Here is a 14,728-nt window from a genome sequence, read left to right on the forward strand (position 1 = left end):
ACTTCCCAAACTCAATTTTTAGCAGACTGGTATTTTTTCTTGTTGTTTGTTTATTTTTTTCCAAAATTAGGATGAGCAGGGAAGTCATTATAGAGTTTTACTTTTGAAAATACAGCTTATAGAGATTTGGCACTTTTCTAAATTTATATTAGCATTCAACAATGCTGTATTTATGATAATATTTTAGCAAGTTGAATACAAGCAAGCAATGACTTTTGTAATAAAGTATCTCCATAACCCCCGCATTATGCAATTGACTCAGGAGCTACAAGGTTTATAGATGTGTATGTGTGTGTGTGTGTGTGTGTGTGTGTGTGTACCTAATACACCTACATACACATACATATTTGAGAATCAATTTCAGAATCTTTCAAGAGGATTCACTGAACAATAACATTGTCAAATATTGTATTCTTTTGTTTTGCTTCATATTTATGTCATGATATACCAAGGGAGAAATTATCACAAAGTCTTAGAGATCAAGGAATCATTCATTAATTCAAGTGCATAGTCATTTAGACTCCGAGGTATTACTAAGTTTTCTCTAACTTGAACTAGGTTTTTGTTTGTTGAACAGAGAGAAGCTGGTATCTATCTGTCAGGATTTTAAGCTACAGATTCTGTGCTGACAAACATACCAGGGTGACAGTCCCATTTCAAATATTTGATCTCCATAGTGCAGATAAATGTTATGGTTTTCAGAACCATACAAGTATACAAGCATAGGTTTTTTTTTTTTTTTTTTTTTTTTTTTTGATGCTGGGGATTGAGCCCAGGGCCTTGTGCATGCAAGGCAAGCACTCTACCAACTGAGCCACATCCCCAGCCCACCACACAAGTATAGAATTGTCCTTTCTTGAAACTGATGTTCTTCAGTTTGAGTTCCCATATAACCAAGAACATGAAGGGGTCTTCGGGAATCACTATGTCAACACATGAACTTCTAGGTAGGAAAGACAGGGGTCATCTCTGACATCTCTGCAGAAGAGATTCCACCCTTGGTAGTCAATAGGAACAGATGCACACTCTGCACTCAGAGCCTGAATACTCACAGAACGGGCAAGTGGGCCAGAGGGCGCAGAAGGTTTACATACCTACTTCAGGTGGGATCATCAAACAATCCAGTGTGTCAAGGGCTGTTGGCTGGACTTTCCTTGGAGAGAGAAACCAGGTGCCATGCCACCATAAAAGCTGAAAATCAAACAAACAAAGAAGGAGTAAATAGGTCTGAACCAGATAATAGGGCAAAGAGGATACTCAGATCATGAAGCTGGAGATGGAATTTTAGTTAAAATGATAGATTTCCTAGGTGAGGTTGCATCCCAGCATTTCCCAAATGTACCAGCATTTCCCAAATGTACCTCATCAAGAAAGTCTTGATGCACGTCATTGTCCTGCTGCCTGAGAGCTCCACAGCCATTAACAGGGAAACAACGAGCTCATGAATCCTGTCTGTTGACACAGATGCATCTCTGTGGTCTTCACACAGGGCCACATGGACTCAGTTTCAAACTTGCAATAACTGCAAGTATTTCACAAGCTTTCCACATTAACTAGTCCACACAATGTTCATATATTCACATCACATATACAAAGAAGTTAAGATTTGAATCTCTCTCTTCTAAAACTCATGCTGAAATGTCATTGCTATTGTAATTGTATTGGGAAGTGGGTCCTCTACTGGGTGATCAGGCAATGATGTCATAAGGGCTTTTCACAATGCTGTAATAAAAGGGCGAGTTTGTGCCCCTCCTCCCACTTGCCCCCTCATCCTTAAGCCTTCCTCCATGTGACCACACCAGGGTCTTCTGCCATGTGATGAAATAGCAGAAGGCCTCAGCAGGTGCTGCAGGCCAGTCTTGGACTTCCCAGCCTCCAGAACTGCTAGCAGTTCTGCCCAGTTTGTTCCATCTGCAGCATTTTTGTTATAGCAGCACAAAACAGACTAAGACAAAGCTAAGTGTGAGATGAGTTTCTCTCCTAAGTTTTATAGCAAATAACTTAAGAACTACTTGCCTTACTAATTTAGCTTATTTCAAGGCAACAAATATTTGAGTTATCATTCATTCAACGGCCACTGAGCTTAGAATGAAAGGGCTTGGTCTGTCCTCAAAAAGACCTCGTCTAGTCAGGCAGGACATAAGTCATGCCAGGTCAGGGGTGGAGCACTAAGCAATGGCCTTTCCAAGGTACAGAGGGGAAGGCACTGATGCCACAGAGCAGAGAGTCTTGAAGCTGAGTCCTGAACGTCTTCACTGCTCGGATGGCAAAGGAGGCTGGTGCTCATTTGTACATGTGAAAATGGGGACTGGGTGGCCCAGCCACAGGAGTAGTATGGCAGACAAGAAGAAGCCTTGTCCATGACACAGGAAGAGGCTTGGGTAGGAAAAGCAAAAAACCTAAAGGTCCCCCGTAAGCTTCCCCAGAGGAGGAGAAGTGCAACTGCTGAAGCTGGAAAGGTCCAGCGAGACTCTCCTCCTTCCTCCTCCCCCACTCCGTTCTTTCCTTTTGAACTTCTGGCGCATAACTGCCCAGATAATTCCTTCTCCATTCAATTTCTCATCATGAAGGTGAGAGACTAGAAAATCTTTAGGGGGCCCCTAAATTGCTCTGCCTCATGAAAGAAGATTGAAGTTTACATTTTCCATACTTTTCCAATCGAGAAACGACCTTACTGTTGAGGCTTTCTGTTGCCTTATAACATATTAAGTTTTATTTTGGCTTTAAAGAAAAGTGATGGCTTAAAGAGGAAGTTCCTGCTACAAATCCCTTTGAGATGGAAACCAATTTCCAGGTGACAATGAGCAATAAAACCTAGAAAGCAGACCCCAACCTAAGACCAAATCCAAATGGCAGCACATCCGCGGCGTACCTTCCAGCAATTATCTTATCCTACAGTTGCTTCCCAAACTATATTTGTTACCACAGGAAGCAAGCTTATTGTTCTTGGGCAGGATTCAATAGATAGAAGACTAAGCTAACGTATTATCTGAAACCAAAGAAGCCGACAAACAAACCAAAATGTTTCAAGAAACCACTTTCTGGGGGAAATCTTTTGATAAGGCATTTAAAAGAGAAATTGAACTAGGCACAGAACTCTCATGTGAGTAGTTTCTGGAAAATGTTTGTTTCAAAAGTCCTTCCCGTTTGGTGAACACTTGAGTCCATTCCTGGGGTCAACTGATCTGACCTCAGTGACTTGCAGTCTAATTCTGCACTTCCTACCCAGAGACCAGGTCTCTAGAGAGGTTGAGGATTGGTCCTTCTGAATGTCAATTTTGCAGTGAGGAGGTGGGGTCTAGAAGTCTTTGCAGGAAAAGAAGCGGAATGGATGACTCATGTGAGAAGTCTGGAGTGGGAGGGTTCATAGGTGCAACTAAAGGGACAAAGGCAGAGAGCGGGAGTGAGGACTTCCTGTGTGTCCCCTAACACTGGGCTGGGCTCCCAAGTTCAGCACAGGGTAACACAGCTTCCTGTCTTGGTCCATTTTTTTTTGTTTGTTTTTACTAGCAACCCCTCCATTCTCTGAAATAAAATTCCAAGTGGGGCAGTTTAGTGGCACTATTCAGATTGCTTCGTCCCCTGTCCTTTACTGACACTCTTATTTAGCAGATTTCCCCAAATTCAGTAAGGAGCATTTTTTTCCCCTTTTCTTTCTCGGTGTGGTTTTTGTTACCAACAGAGAGGGAGCCTAGATGTGATAAACTGAAGAGTTGCCTTCCTCACAAGCTGACTTGAGCCTTCCAGGTTGGTTAAACAAACAAACAAAAACCTAGAAAATTTTTTCTCAAAAACTAACATGGAATTACCAAATGACTCAGCTACACCACTCATCAGTATTTATCCTAAAGAATGAAAATGTGCATACAACAGTGATCCATGCACACACGTGTTTACAGCGGCACAATTCCCAATAGCCCAACTGTGGAACCAGTCTACCTATGTGTCAATGAGTAAATGGACAAAGAATATGTATTACAGATACACCATGTAGTTTTATTTGGCCATAAGGAAAAATGAAATTATGTTATTTGTGGCAAACAGATGAAACTTAAGGGATTATGTTAAGTGAAAAAAGCCAAATTCAGAAAGTCAAGGTTGTATGTTTTTCTCATACATGAAAATGAGAGAGGAAAAGCAAGGGAGTGGGAGGCATGGTGGGAATCTCTTGAAAATCTAATGGAGATGAGGAGAAGAAAGGAAAGGGACCAGGAAGAGGGAAGAGGGGAGGGAGAGGGAAGGTACTGGGGAGCAAAACGGACCAAATCATCTTGTAACAAGCCCCACTAATATGTATAATTATGACACACCAATAAAAATAAGTAAAAAACTGACTTGATTTCCAGTGACAGTCATGACAGTGTAACAGGACAGAATGTAATCTGTATCCCAACCTAAAAAAAAAAAATCCTAGAAAACTATGTGAAATCACTGTTTGAGGGCCTGGACAGCAGGCCGTGCAGAGTTGTGCTGAAGAAGAGATGGGAAGCCAGCGTCCGGGCTTTGTGTTTCCAAGGAGTGTCTGCACAGTGGGCAGAGGAAGAGCTCAGGCCGTGTCCGACTGCCTCACTGTGATGCAGAAATGGTGCCCCGAGTGTGAGGAGTCCAGAAAAAAAACACAAGAAAGATGTTTAACCCTCCTCTCCCCAAAAGGTATTAGGGAAATGAAAACTGAAACTGCATAGGAATGACTAAAGTCAAAACAAACGCACGGGTATGGGCAGGGAGTGAACTGTGAGGTCCACACATCGGGTGGGCTGTAAAATGGTACAACTGCTTCATTAAAAGTGATGGAGCAGAGCACACCTGTGCATGTGTGTAGGTCCCAGTCTGAATAATTTGAGGATACTTAATCTAGTGCTTTCTATTAAACAAAAATGATTTTTTATGCTCTTAGCAATGCATCCAGCAAATATTTTTTTTTTTTTTTAAGATAAGGTCTGACTTGCAGTAATAAATCTCTTTTGGAGCAATTGAAATAACATGTGGAGAAACAGAGCAAGACCGCTCAACAAGTTGTCCACAAAATACGGAACAAAGAAACCAATTCAAGACCATGAAGACAAAGGAAGGGAGAGCACAGGACATTTAAAAGGGAAAGGTAATTGGGCCTAATTATTTTTTGCCCTACTTTTCCCTTTAAAGGCCTTGGAATTCTTGCCTTCCTTCTGGGAAAGTTGGCTCCAAGCTCACAGTCACATGAGTCGGGTATATGTCCTGAAGAGCTGAGGCTGCTCCTGACCAGACACCAAGCTTCAACAGGCTCCTTGCTGAGGAGGCCACATGGAGTTTTGAGTGAGATCGAAGCTCAGGATGAAACAGTTAGAATAGCAATTAATTAAAGATGTAGAAGGTTGTGTTCAACATGCAGCAGGGCTGCCCTTTAGAGAAATTAATGTCCTTTCCAGTTTCCTACTGCTGTTTAAAATGAAGAATGGCATTTTCCCCCTGATCCTATTATCTGTATAACTGTCCATTCTTTGTCCGAATAAAACCCCAAACTGTCTTTCTGATGAGCAAAGATGGCCCCAAACCCTGTCCTAATTACCAACACGAACATAAACTTTTGCAAATACAGGCTGATGAGGTGAATTAGAATTCTGCTTTCCAAAAATCCAACACATTCTGTACAGGCTGGGAGTTCATTTTAACAGTGAAGCATCAGAATGGTTGAGGGTCCCAGCAATGCAAAATTCTACTACTGCAGAATCCTGTTTCTCTTAGACACATTCCTTTGAATTTCAACTCGTATCTTCTTGTGAAATGTCTCACCTTTAGAATAAAACCTTAAAGAGGTACAGGGAACAGGGTCTGGCTGTAGAACAAGGATCAGAAAGATCGTTGGAATAACGACATGTCACATTTGTTTGTTTTCCAAGGTGTTCTATGTTTAATCACTGCAAAGCATCTTGGGATAAAGGCATCGTTCATTAATATCTTTGTGGGATGTGTAAGTATGAATCATCCCTGTTTTCAGAAGTACATGTTATCTTTTGGGGAAAATGCAATCATATCATAAGTGTGATGACAGAGTTTTGTGTACATGCACATATGGATATGTTATGGATGTATATGTCTATCTATGCACCTACTGGCTAATTCATAAAGTGTGACCTTGGCAGCCAGTGCTGTGGGCTGTGGGAAAGGCCCAGACTCATCAAGGATAGACAGGGGGAGGGTAATGCTTTGTGGAAGGTCAGCTGGAATGTGATATGGGAAGTGCTTCCAGGACGAAGGATACTGAGAACAAGACCTGAGCACCAAGAATAAGAACGGTGTGTCAGAGGAAAGCAGGACTGAGTTGGAGGACACAGTCTTGAAGCCAGACCTGGGAGAGCCTTGAACGCCAGTCTTCAGGAATTTGTGCTTTATCCCAGGACAAGGCAGAGCTGTGGAGAAGCTCAGAGTAGAAGCCTCAGAGATGACTTTCAGGAAAATGTACCTGGGAATTATGCTCTAAGATGGAAAGGGCAAGAGGCTCAAGAGGAAAGGCCAAATCAGATATGGAAAGTGTATTTGACCTGTAATGAAGAAAGAGCATTTCTAAGCAGTAATAAAACTTAATGAAATTGAATTTCTACACAAACCCCCAGATTTCAAAGTAATGCCACACAAAGCACTGACTGCAGATAGCATGAGGTTGCAGAAGACACAAAGGGCCTGTAGTAGAGTTCCAAAGGGACAAGACACAGAGACAGAGAGTTTTGCTCTCATCAGTCCTGGGAATAGAGAGCAGAGGACAGAAAAGGAAGATCATTGGTTCTGGATCTAGCAGAGCCGAGCATGGTTTTGGCAGAAGGGTTTTGGAGACAAGAGGATGCAGACTTTGGAATCGTAGAGAAACGTATGGAAGCCAGAGCAGAGCAGATTCAGGCAGCTGGACTGCTAAGACTGTACGGGAGGTGGTGCACGCAGAGAGACACCACTGGAAGGAAATTACATCTCCACTTTGTGCTTCCATTTCCTCCTGAAGTTCTAATGTTTTACACCTCAGATCCAGTTGAAGACCTGTCAAACAGGTGAGTGACACTCAGCCCACAACCCAGAGTGTTGAGGTAGAGAGATCATGGGAAGCTATTATACTGGGAATCAGGAAAGAAGAAGGGGGGTCAAGGGCACTCAGGAGATAGCACACAGCAAGAGACCAGGTAGGGGTGGGAGGTAAGGGACAGGTGCCAAAGAGCATCGTGAAGAGAACAATTCCCCAGACTCCTCAAATGACTGGATGCAGAACAACGGGAGACGACTCATGTACTTTATAAGGCCATAGGACTAGGAGTACAGTAATTCCTTGGAGATTAAAAGGGAAAGAAATGTGTCTGTGCATGGGGCATATGCCTGTGAATTTGGGGGAAGATAGTAAGTGGATTTGTGTTAGAGATGCTGGGCTGGTGTGGGGGTGGCTCGCTCACTCAGAGAGATGAGCAGTTAGTGACACACAGAAATTGAGCCTTGGAGAGGTTATTTAAAGATCAAAATATAAAGATGGCCTACCTGCATAACAGCTAAGAGAGTGACAGGAGAGGAGATGCAGAGTAGAAAGAAATGTGAGCATCTACAGAAGAGGCGGGACACTCGGTGTCAGGGATAACCATGCTAGAATGCAGGCGAGCAAAAGAAAAATCCAGAGGCAAACCCAGGAAAGAGCAGGAGGAAGGGGGAGATGCAGACTTCTGAGATGTCACAAATGGCAATGCCACGAAAGAACAATCAACTCAAATTCTAAGAGGTTTTCGAGTAGAAAAGCCAGGAAGAGTGGCTTAGGGTAAAAGGAAGGGTTCACTGATAAATGCCAAGGCTGATGTTTCAGGGCCATTAACAGGTAGAAGCAAGAAGACAGGGGCAAGGGTGGGCGGAGTTGCAACAGACATGCTGGGAAGCTGAGCAGAGAAGGAAATTAGCAAGGGCCTCCAGGCCTCAGTGCCAGGCGCACCGTGCAATCTCGATTTTTTTTTTCCCGATGAGTAAAAGAAGAGGAGATGAAGTCAAGAAACAGTTTTTCATGTTTAAGAAAAAATTTCAATATTTAATGTTTGAAATGCCAGGGTGAGAAGTCAGGAAGTATGTTTAAAAAAAACGAGAGAGAGAGAGAGAGAGAGAGAGAGAGAGAGAGAGAGAGAGAGAGAACAGAGAGTTCAGGTAGAAAAGTGGACATCTCAGCAGAAGGGCCATTTCTTCTCCAGATGCAGAAGGAGCAGGTGGGGACAGATCTATGGCAGGGGCCGGGTGTGCAGCTGGCAAGTTCTGGGCTGCTCAGAACTGCAGGTGACAGGACATCCAAGAGTGGTTTGAAAGTCAAGTACAGAATTCAGGGCAGAAAGGGAGAGGGGACTCTTGGCAAGGTCATTGTGAAATGTCCACAGCAAGAGGGCTGAGCACCCCCCACTTACAATAGGCCTCACCTTCAAGGCAATATCTTTACTCATGACCCACCATGCTGGAGTTTGAGAAGAGGAACCTCTTGGGAGGGTGACAAAAAGGCCCAGGTAGGAGAGGAGGGAGAGAGGCAGGAGTCTCAGACAGAGTGAACTGAGGGGGCTGGACAGGTGGCTGCACTCCCCAGATGGGTATCTGAGAGCCTCTCCAACAAGGGACTCAGGAAGGAAAGGGGCCTGGCATTCAGGAGGAGATGGGAGAAATAAACTTTCCAAACCAAATAGGCCCTTCTTCCAAAGGAACAAAGGAGATGGTTTCTTCCATCTTACAGAACAAAAAAAAAAAAAAAAAAAAAAAGGAAATTGGAAAGGAAGTATTTTGGATTATTAGTTCATTTTTTTCTTTTGGCATTGTATTTTAGAAAATTATTTTGATATTTAAATCTCATCAACTAAGATTTTGTCCAACTGGTTCCCTAACCAAAAAAAAAATCATCAAAATTTCCCAGAGATTTTTTTTTTTTTTTTTAAACAGGGATAGACTTCTGAGCACCATCTGTAGAGACTGCCCTTGAGAAGGCCTAAGGCCATGCCCAGGAGTCTGTATTTTTAAGTCTATTGACAGTTGGGTGCTATAATTAACAAGGTGCAAAATAAATACATTTAGATTCATTTTGTACAAAATTTAAGAGTACTCTGGCATTGCTCAATTCCAGCTTATTATTTCACTTAAAAATCCAGTACGCAAGGGTTTAGTTTTATTCTGCCTTCAAAATACAAATATATCTGAATATAATTGGGCAACACACTGGAAATTAATTTCTGTTGCGTAGCTTTGCTTTTCCTTCATTGATTCATTCTTTGATTCATTCTGCCAAATTTATGGCACTGGTACTTGGTGAGATCCCCTTCTGTGTTTGCCGCAGCAGTATCTATCTTTCACTCTTCCAGGGACATGCAGCAAGGGGAAGAACTGAGTGTGTTGAAGGAGAATTCTGGGGATTCAGGGGCTTAGCAAACTGTTGACAGATACCAGTGGGTTAATATTTTAGTTACAGAAGCAGAGACAAACTCTTAAGTGGCTGAAATAGAGTCAAATCTGCCATGGTGACCTGCAAAGAAGGGTAGGAGGTGGGGGTTGAGGAAAAACAGGGGGGCAGAACATGGGAAGCAGGAGAGTAGACAGGAGGCCGATATGCACCTCCAAGCCTGAGTCTAGAGGGGCCCTGGGACCAGGACAGACTGGCCAGCCAGTTAAGACCTCTGTTTCCTCAGCACATGAATGCATGTGAGAGATGTAAAAATAAGGAAAAAAAGAACAAACTGACCACCAACAAAAACAAAATCTCCAGAGCACTCCTGCCTTTATAAATGACACAGAACAAACAACTATGAACTTGAGTGAATCAAAAGCTAGACTTGTGTTGATTGAGTTCCTATCTTGGGCAAGGCTGGGGACAATAGTGGGAACCAAGTCAACATGGTTCCCACATTCATGGGTTTCTTCGAGAATTTCCTACATACGGGACCTGATATTGTTTTTTGAGGCCATAATTCAGTTGTGCTACACTAGAAAGAACAATTAAGGTACTCCCAATGTTATCTAAACTGGAATAGAGTACTATCACACCCAATGGGGAACCCTAAACACTGTCCTGACCAAAAGCATTCTGTCATCTACATCTTCGTGGCTAATTTGACTGTTTCCCATTGTGGAGGGCCTTCATGAAGTGTACTACAACTATCCTACACAAACTTTTTAGAAAATAAGCCCATGGCACCAGTCCCCTGTTTTACCGACTAAAGGGGGATGGAAGACGGTTTCTACTTGTGCTGGGTACGTTTACAACCATTGCTAGAATTCTAGACAGCTTTTTAATCAGTAGGCAAATAGGTATTGTGGCTCTCAAACTTACTTCTCCCCAGAAAGATATATGTGTACGTATATTTTAAAATGTTGTATACGTGTTCACACATGTATTTACACTGAAATCTAGTGCACTCATGTGTGTGTGTGTGTGTGTGTGTGTGTGTGTGTGTGTGTGAATGTATATACATCCCTGCATGGCTATCTAAAACTGAAATGGGTATTTCCTGGAATAATATTCACACAATGTATCTAAGTGATGCTTAGGATCTATTCTGTTCTCTTGTAATTAATAGATTTTGTTATTATTTTTTCCTAACTTTTTAAGTTTGTTCTAATTAGTTATACATGACAGTAGAATGCATTTTGATACATTGTCACGATACATTAATGACACATTAAATCATGACACATTAATATGCCAGAGAGCTGTGCATAGTGCAGAGTCACACCAGTAGTGTAATCATACACCTATATAGAGTAATAATGTCTGTCTCATTCCATCGTCTTTCCCATCCCCGTAGCCCCATCCTTCCACTCACTCCCCTCTGCACAATCCAAAATTACTTCATTCTTCCCTTCCCTCCCCTCAACCCCCACTATGGATCAGCATCTGCTTATCAGAGAGAACATTCGGCCTTTGTTTTTTGGGGATTGGGTTATTTCACTTAGCATGATATTCTCTAGTTCCATCCATTTACCTGCAAATGCCATAATTTCTGCCTTCATTAAGGCTGAGTAATATTCCATTGTGTATATGTACCACATTTTCTTTATCCAATCATCTGTTGAAGGGCATCTAGGTTGGTTCCATAATTTAGCTATTGTGAACCGAGCTGCTATAAACATTGATGTGGCTGTGTCCCTGTAGTATGCTGATTTAAAGTCCTCTGGGTAATCAACTGAGGAGTGGGATAGCTGGGTCAAATGATGGTTCCATTCCAAGTTTTCTGAGGAACGTCCATACTGCTTTCCAAAGTGGCTGCACCAATTTGCAGTCCCAACAGCAACATTTTTTACAGGCGTTTTGGGCTTGTAGAAAAAGTTGAGCAGAAACCACAGAGAATTTCCATGTACTCTGTCTTCACCAGCCTCCATCCCACACTTAATAATTTGTTGTTTCCCTTATTAACAGCACCTACCATTAATGTGGTATCCTTGTTATAAATACTGAGCCAAGGCTATGCATTGTTATTAACTAAAACCTATAGTTTAAATTGGGTTGACACTGGTGCACTGTGTGGACGTTGACAAATGGATGCCACGCAGCCGTCACTGCAGTGTCATACATAGTAGTTTCCTGGTCCTAAGAATATCCTGTGTTCCCCTCATCCATTGCTCCCTCCCCACTAGCCCTTGGCAGCTACCCATCTTTTTGCTCTCTAGCTCACTGAGTACTTGCAAAAAGCAAATGGAATCCTGTACACATAGAGCTGAGTAGAGTACCTGACATACAGCAAGTGTTCAAGAAATAGGAATCTATTATTATTATTACTCTTAACCACCCTGCATCTTATCTGGAATACAGTAAGACCTCAGTAAATATTTTTTAAAGCCCTGAAGGATTGCCTTTTTCATAAGCTTGTCTGATCTAGGGAAGCTTCTCAGAAGAGTCAAGTCCAGAGCCTTGAAATGTAAATTCAGGGGATGGGGGGAAGGATGTAGAAGGCTGAGGAGATAGCCTAGTGCTAGGCTCAAAGGCAGAAAAATAGAAGGAGTGTTCAGAGGACAGAGATCTCTATGATTAAAGTAGACAGGAGCAAAGGAGCTGTCTTTCAGAGATCACCAGTGACCTTTGCAAATGACAGATATCTGAACTTCCTCTTTAAGTGGCATGAAAGCAAGACTTCAGTTATATAAGCAGTGAATAAAGTCCTCCATGTGTGCTGGGATTGCACTAGTCCTGTCCCATCCTCGGGAACACTGAGAACATACACTCAGTCAATTTTCTGTGTTCTGGACCAATATAGGACTGTGCTCCCAGTAAAATGGTCATGGAGCTAAGGATCCCTATTGCCTGGTGATGTCATAGCCATGCTAACAGTGTAGAATGACTTCTCTCCAAAGAATGGCAAAGGAATGAAGTGGATATACTAATCACATTCAGGACCAATGACGCCCACACAGTACCCACGGCACTGTAGACAGACGATATTACTAATGTGACTTCGTTTTATTTTAAAAGGCAACCTACCAGTGTGAACATTTTCTTCGATTCAATGACCCGCTTGTCCATATTTCAAATCACAGAATCAGAGTCACATTAAAGAGGTTTTATCATGAGATTTAGTGCCTAAAATACATTTCTTCTGGAGGAAAAAAAAAATGACAGGGCATAAAAACGCAATTAAGGAAGATACTGGCTGCAAGTACTGTTCTTATACCAAACCTTAGGACAGATCAGACAAGCTGCTGACTTCTGAGTGAGTTGTCTGGGGTCAAGACTGCTGGGCCTAACTTGCTGGCCCAGCTTCTTAATGCAGGTGCTGCGGCCAAAACAATCTAGCAGGACAGCTCATTTTTCTTGCTATCTTGCAACTTCTCGGGAACATTCCAAATGGAGTGTACTAGCATCAACAGTACTCTAACCATTTTCCTCAACATGCTCATGTAAAACTGGATAATTTCACACTGACAGTGAAGGGAGAGCAGGAGGGCATTTTCAGTATGCCAGCTTCTCTTCTTGTTCCACTGTCAAATGCGTGTCTCAACATAATTCTGTGAAATATACTGTCATTATGTAGGCCTTTATTGTATTTGAGATGGCATATACACACAGGAATGCACCATACCTAAGTGTTGATGCAAATGCACCATGAGGCCTTTGTTGGGTGTGTGTGGGGGGTCCTTTTTAACTCTAAGACTAGGTCCTTTGTACCAGGATCATGTTGCATCACATTTCTTTTTTCTTAGAAATGTTGATAGCGAAGATTAGTTGCTTTTGGCAATGACCCTCGTTTGCAAAACCAAACATTCATAATTCCATCTCCTAAAGTATTTTGAGATCCAAATTTTGAGAATCACTGCTTCTTTGGTGTATACAACCCACTGACATATGTTAAGAAATACATCTTTCAGAAAGAATACTCCAAAGTAACAAAGTAAAGCCTCTCTGGGTTAGAAAAAATATTTTTAATAATAGCTTTATAAACTCCTATAAGTGGGGTTGTTCACTAAGGATATGAAAAAAAAATTCAAAAATCTATTTATAATCCCCAACACCAAAATTTTTGCATCAGCTCTTTTGCTTTGCATTTTCTTTGTATTTATTTTTAGAAAAAAAATATGGCAATTTTGACACTTTCAGTTGCTTACTTCATATCACTTGGGAAGCATTTAGAAAGAGTAGGGAGTGTCCACACTGCCCACAAGGAGGATCATTCCCAGATTGCACTAATATTATGGCTGATTGTAAGGTCAAGGACATCACTTTAAAGAGGTAGAGGCAGGTAGATCCCAAGGTCCAAGAGAAAATGGGGATGAAGGCAACTCATCTGTGATAGAAAGCTAGCCAACTCAACTGTGCACAAAACAGCCAAAGTAGCTTTTATTTTTGGCTCTAAGAAAACACCTGGAAGCCATGGAGCTTGAAGGACTTTATGAGAAAGGCAGGAGTAGATGAAAGTAAGATTATCTCCTGTTCAACAGATGGGAAAAAACTCACTGCAGTAGTCTGGGAGGTTCAGGAAGAGATGAAGCTTCTCATGCAGTCTTGAGCTCTATTGTTAGATCTTGCAAAATTTTGTAACAGTTCAACTTTCTTTGCTCGGCCTTTTGGCCTACAAAAATACTAAGGCAGGCTGACATTTTGGCTACAAATTTTGCAGCTGTGTAATGATTGGGGTCTGGGAGACCTTACTATACTTGGTTCAGCTCTTGAGTTCCTTTTGAGACCAAGACAATAGAACTTATAATTAGCAAACGACCATAAGTCTCAGAGTATGACACATGAATAGAAGTCTTCCTTTTTCTTTTTCCCTGCACAGGGTTATAAAAATAGAACAAGTGACTAGTGCATTATCACTTCTACTCACACCAACTTGAATAAAAAGATATATCTAAAGATATAAATTGGCAAGAACATGGCCCAATATGAGGTGAATGGTTTTCATCTTCCTCCAAGATTGAGGCTTCTTGCTGACATCAAAGAGTCAATGTGAACCTGTCAGAAAGACATTGGTTCCAAATGATCCCTTCCCTTCCATTCCAGTGTGGTAGTCCCTTACCCCGCCCACCTATCTTCCAACACTTCTAGTGGATTCCAGAAACCAAGGATGGTGTTTTGTGGGCTTCCTTTGTCCTTTATGTAATTAGCATATCTGCTTCATTCATTCACCATTCTTTGGAGAGAAACTGTGCTATAACACCTATATCACGCTTTTTTTCAGCATTTTATGCCCTTCCACCTCATTGGCATTCACTAGTCTTGCTCTTTGGGCCCATGATTAAGTAAAGTCAGGGTCACCTGAACACATGCACTGCCATG

The 14,728-nt window shown here is 42.0% G+C and overlaps 1 protein-coding gene across 1 annotated transcript in view; it reads right to left on the minus strand.

Annotated features, from left to right (window-relative positions):
- Positions 1-1,125, minus strand: part of Chrm3 (cholinergic receptor muscarinic 3) — a 192,078-nt gene extending 190,953 nt beyond the window's left edge. Inside the window, exon 1 of the mRNA XM_077802702.1 lies at positions 1,099-1,125. The gene's annotated coding sequence lies outside the window, so the exon portion shown is untranslated. The remainder of the gene's footprint in view (positions 1-1,098) is intronic.
- Positions 1,126-14,728: the final 13,603 nt, after the last annotated feature.

Source organism: Urocitellus parryii, chromosome 9 (genome assembly GCF_045843805.1).
Source record: "Urocitellus parryii isolate mUroPar1 chromosome 9, mUroPar1.hap1, whole genome shotgun sequence".
Lineage (NCBI taxonomy): Eukaryota > Metazoa > Chordata > Mammalia > Rodentia > Sciuridae > Urocitellus > Urocitellus parryii.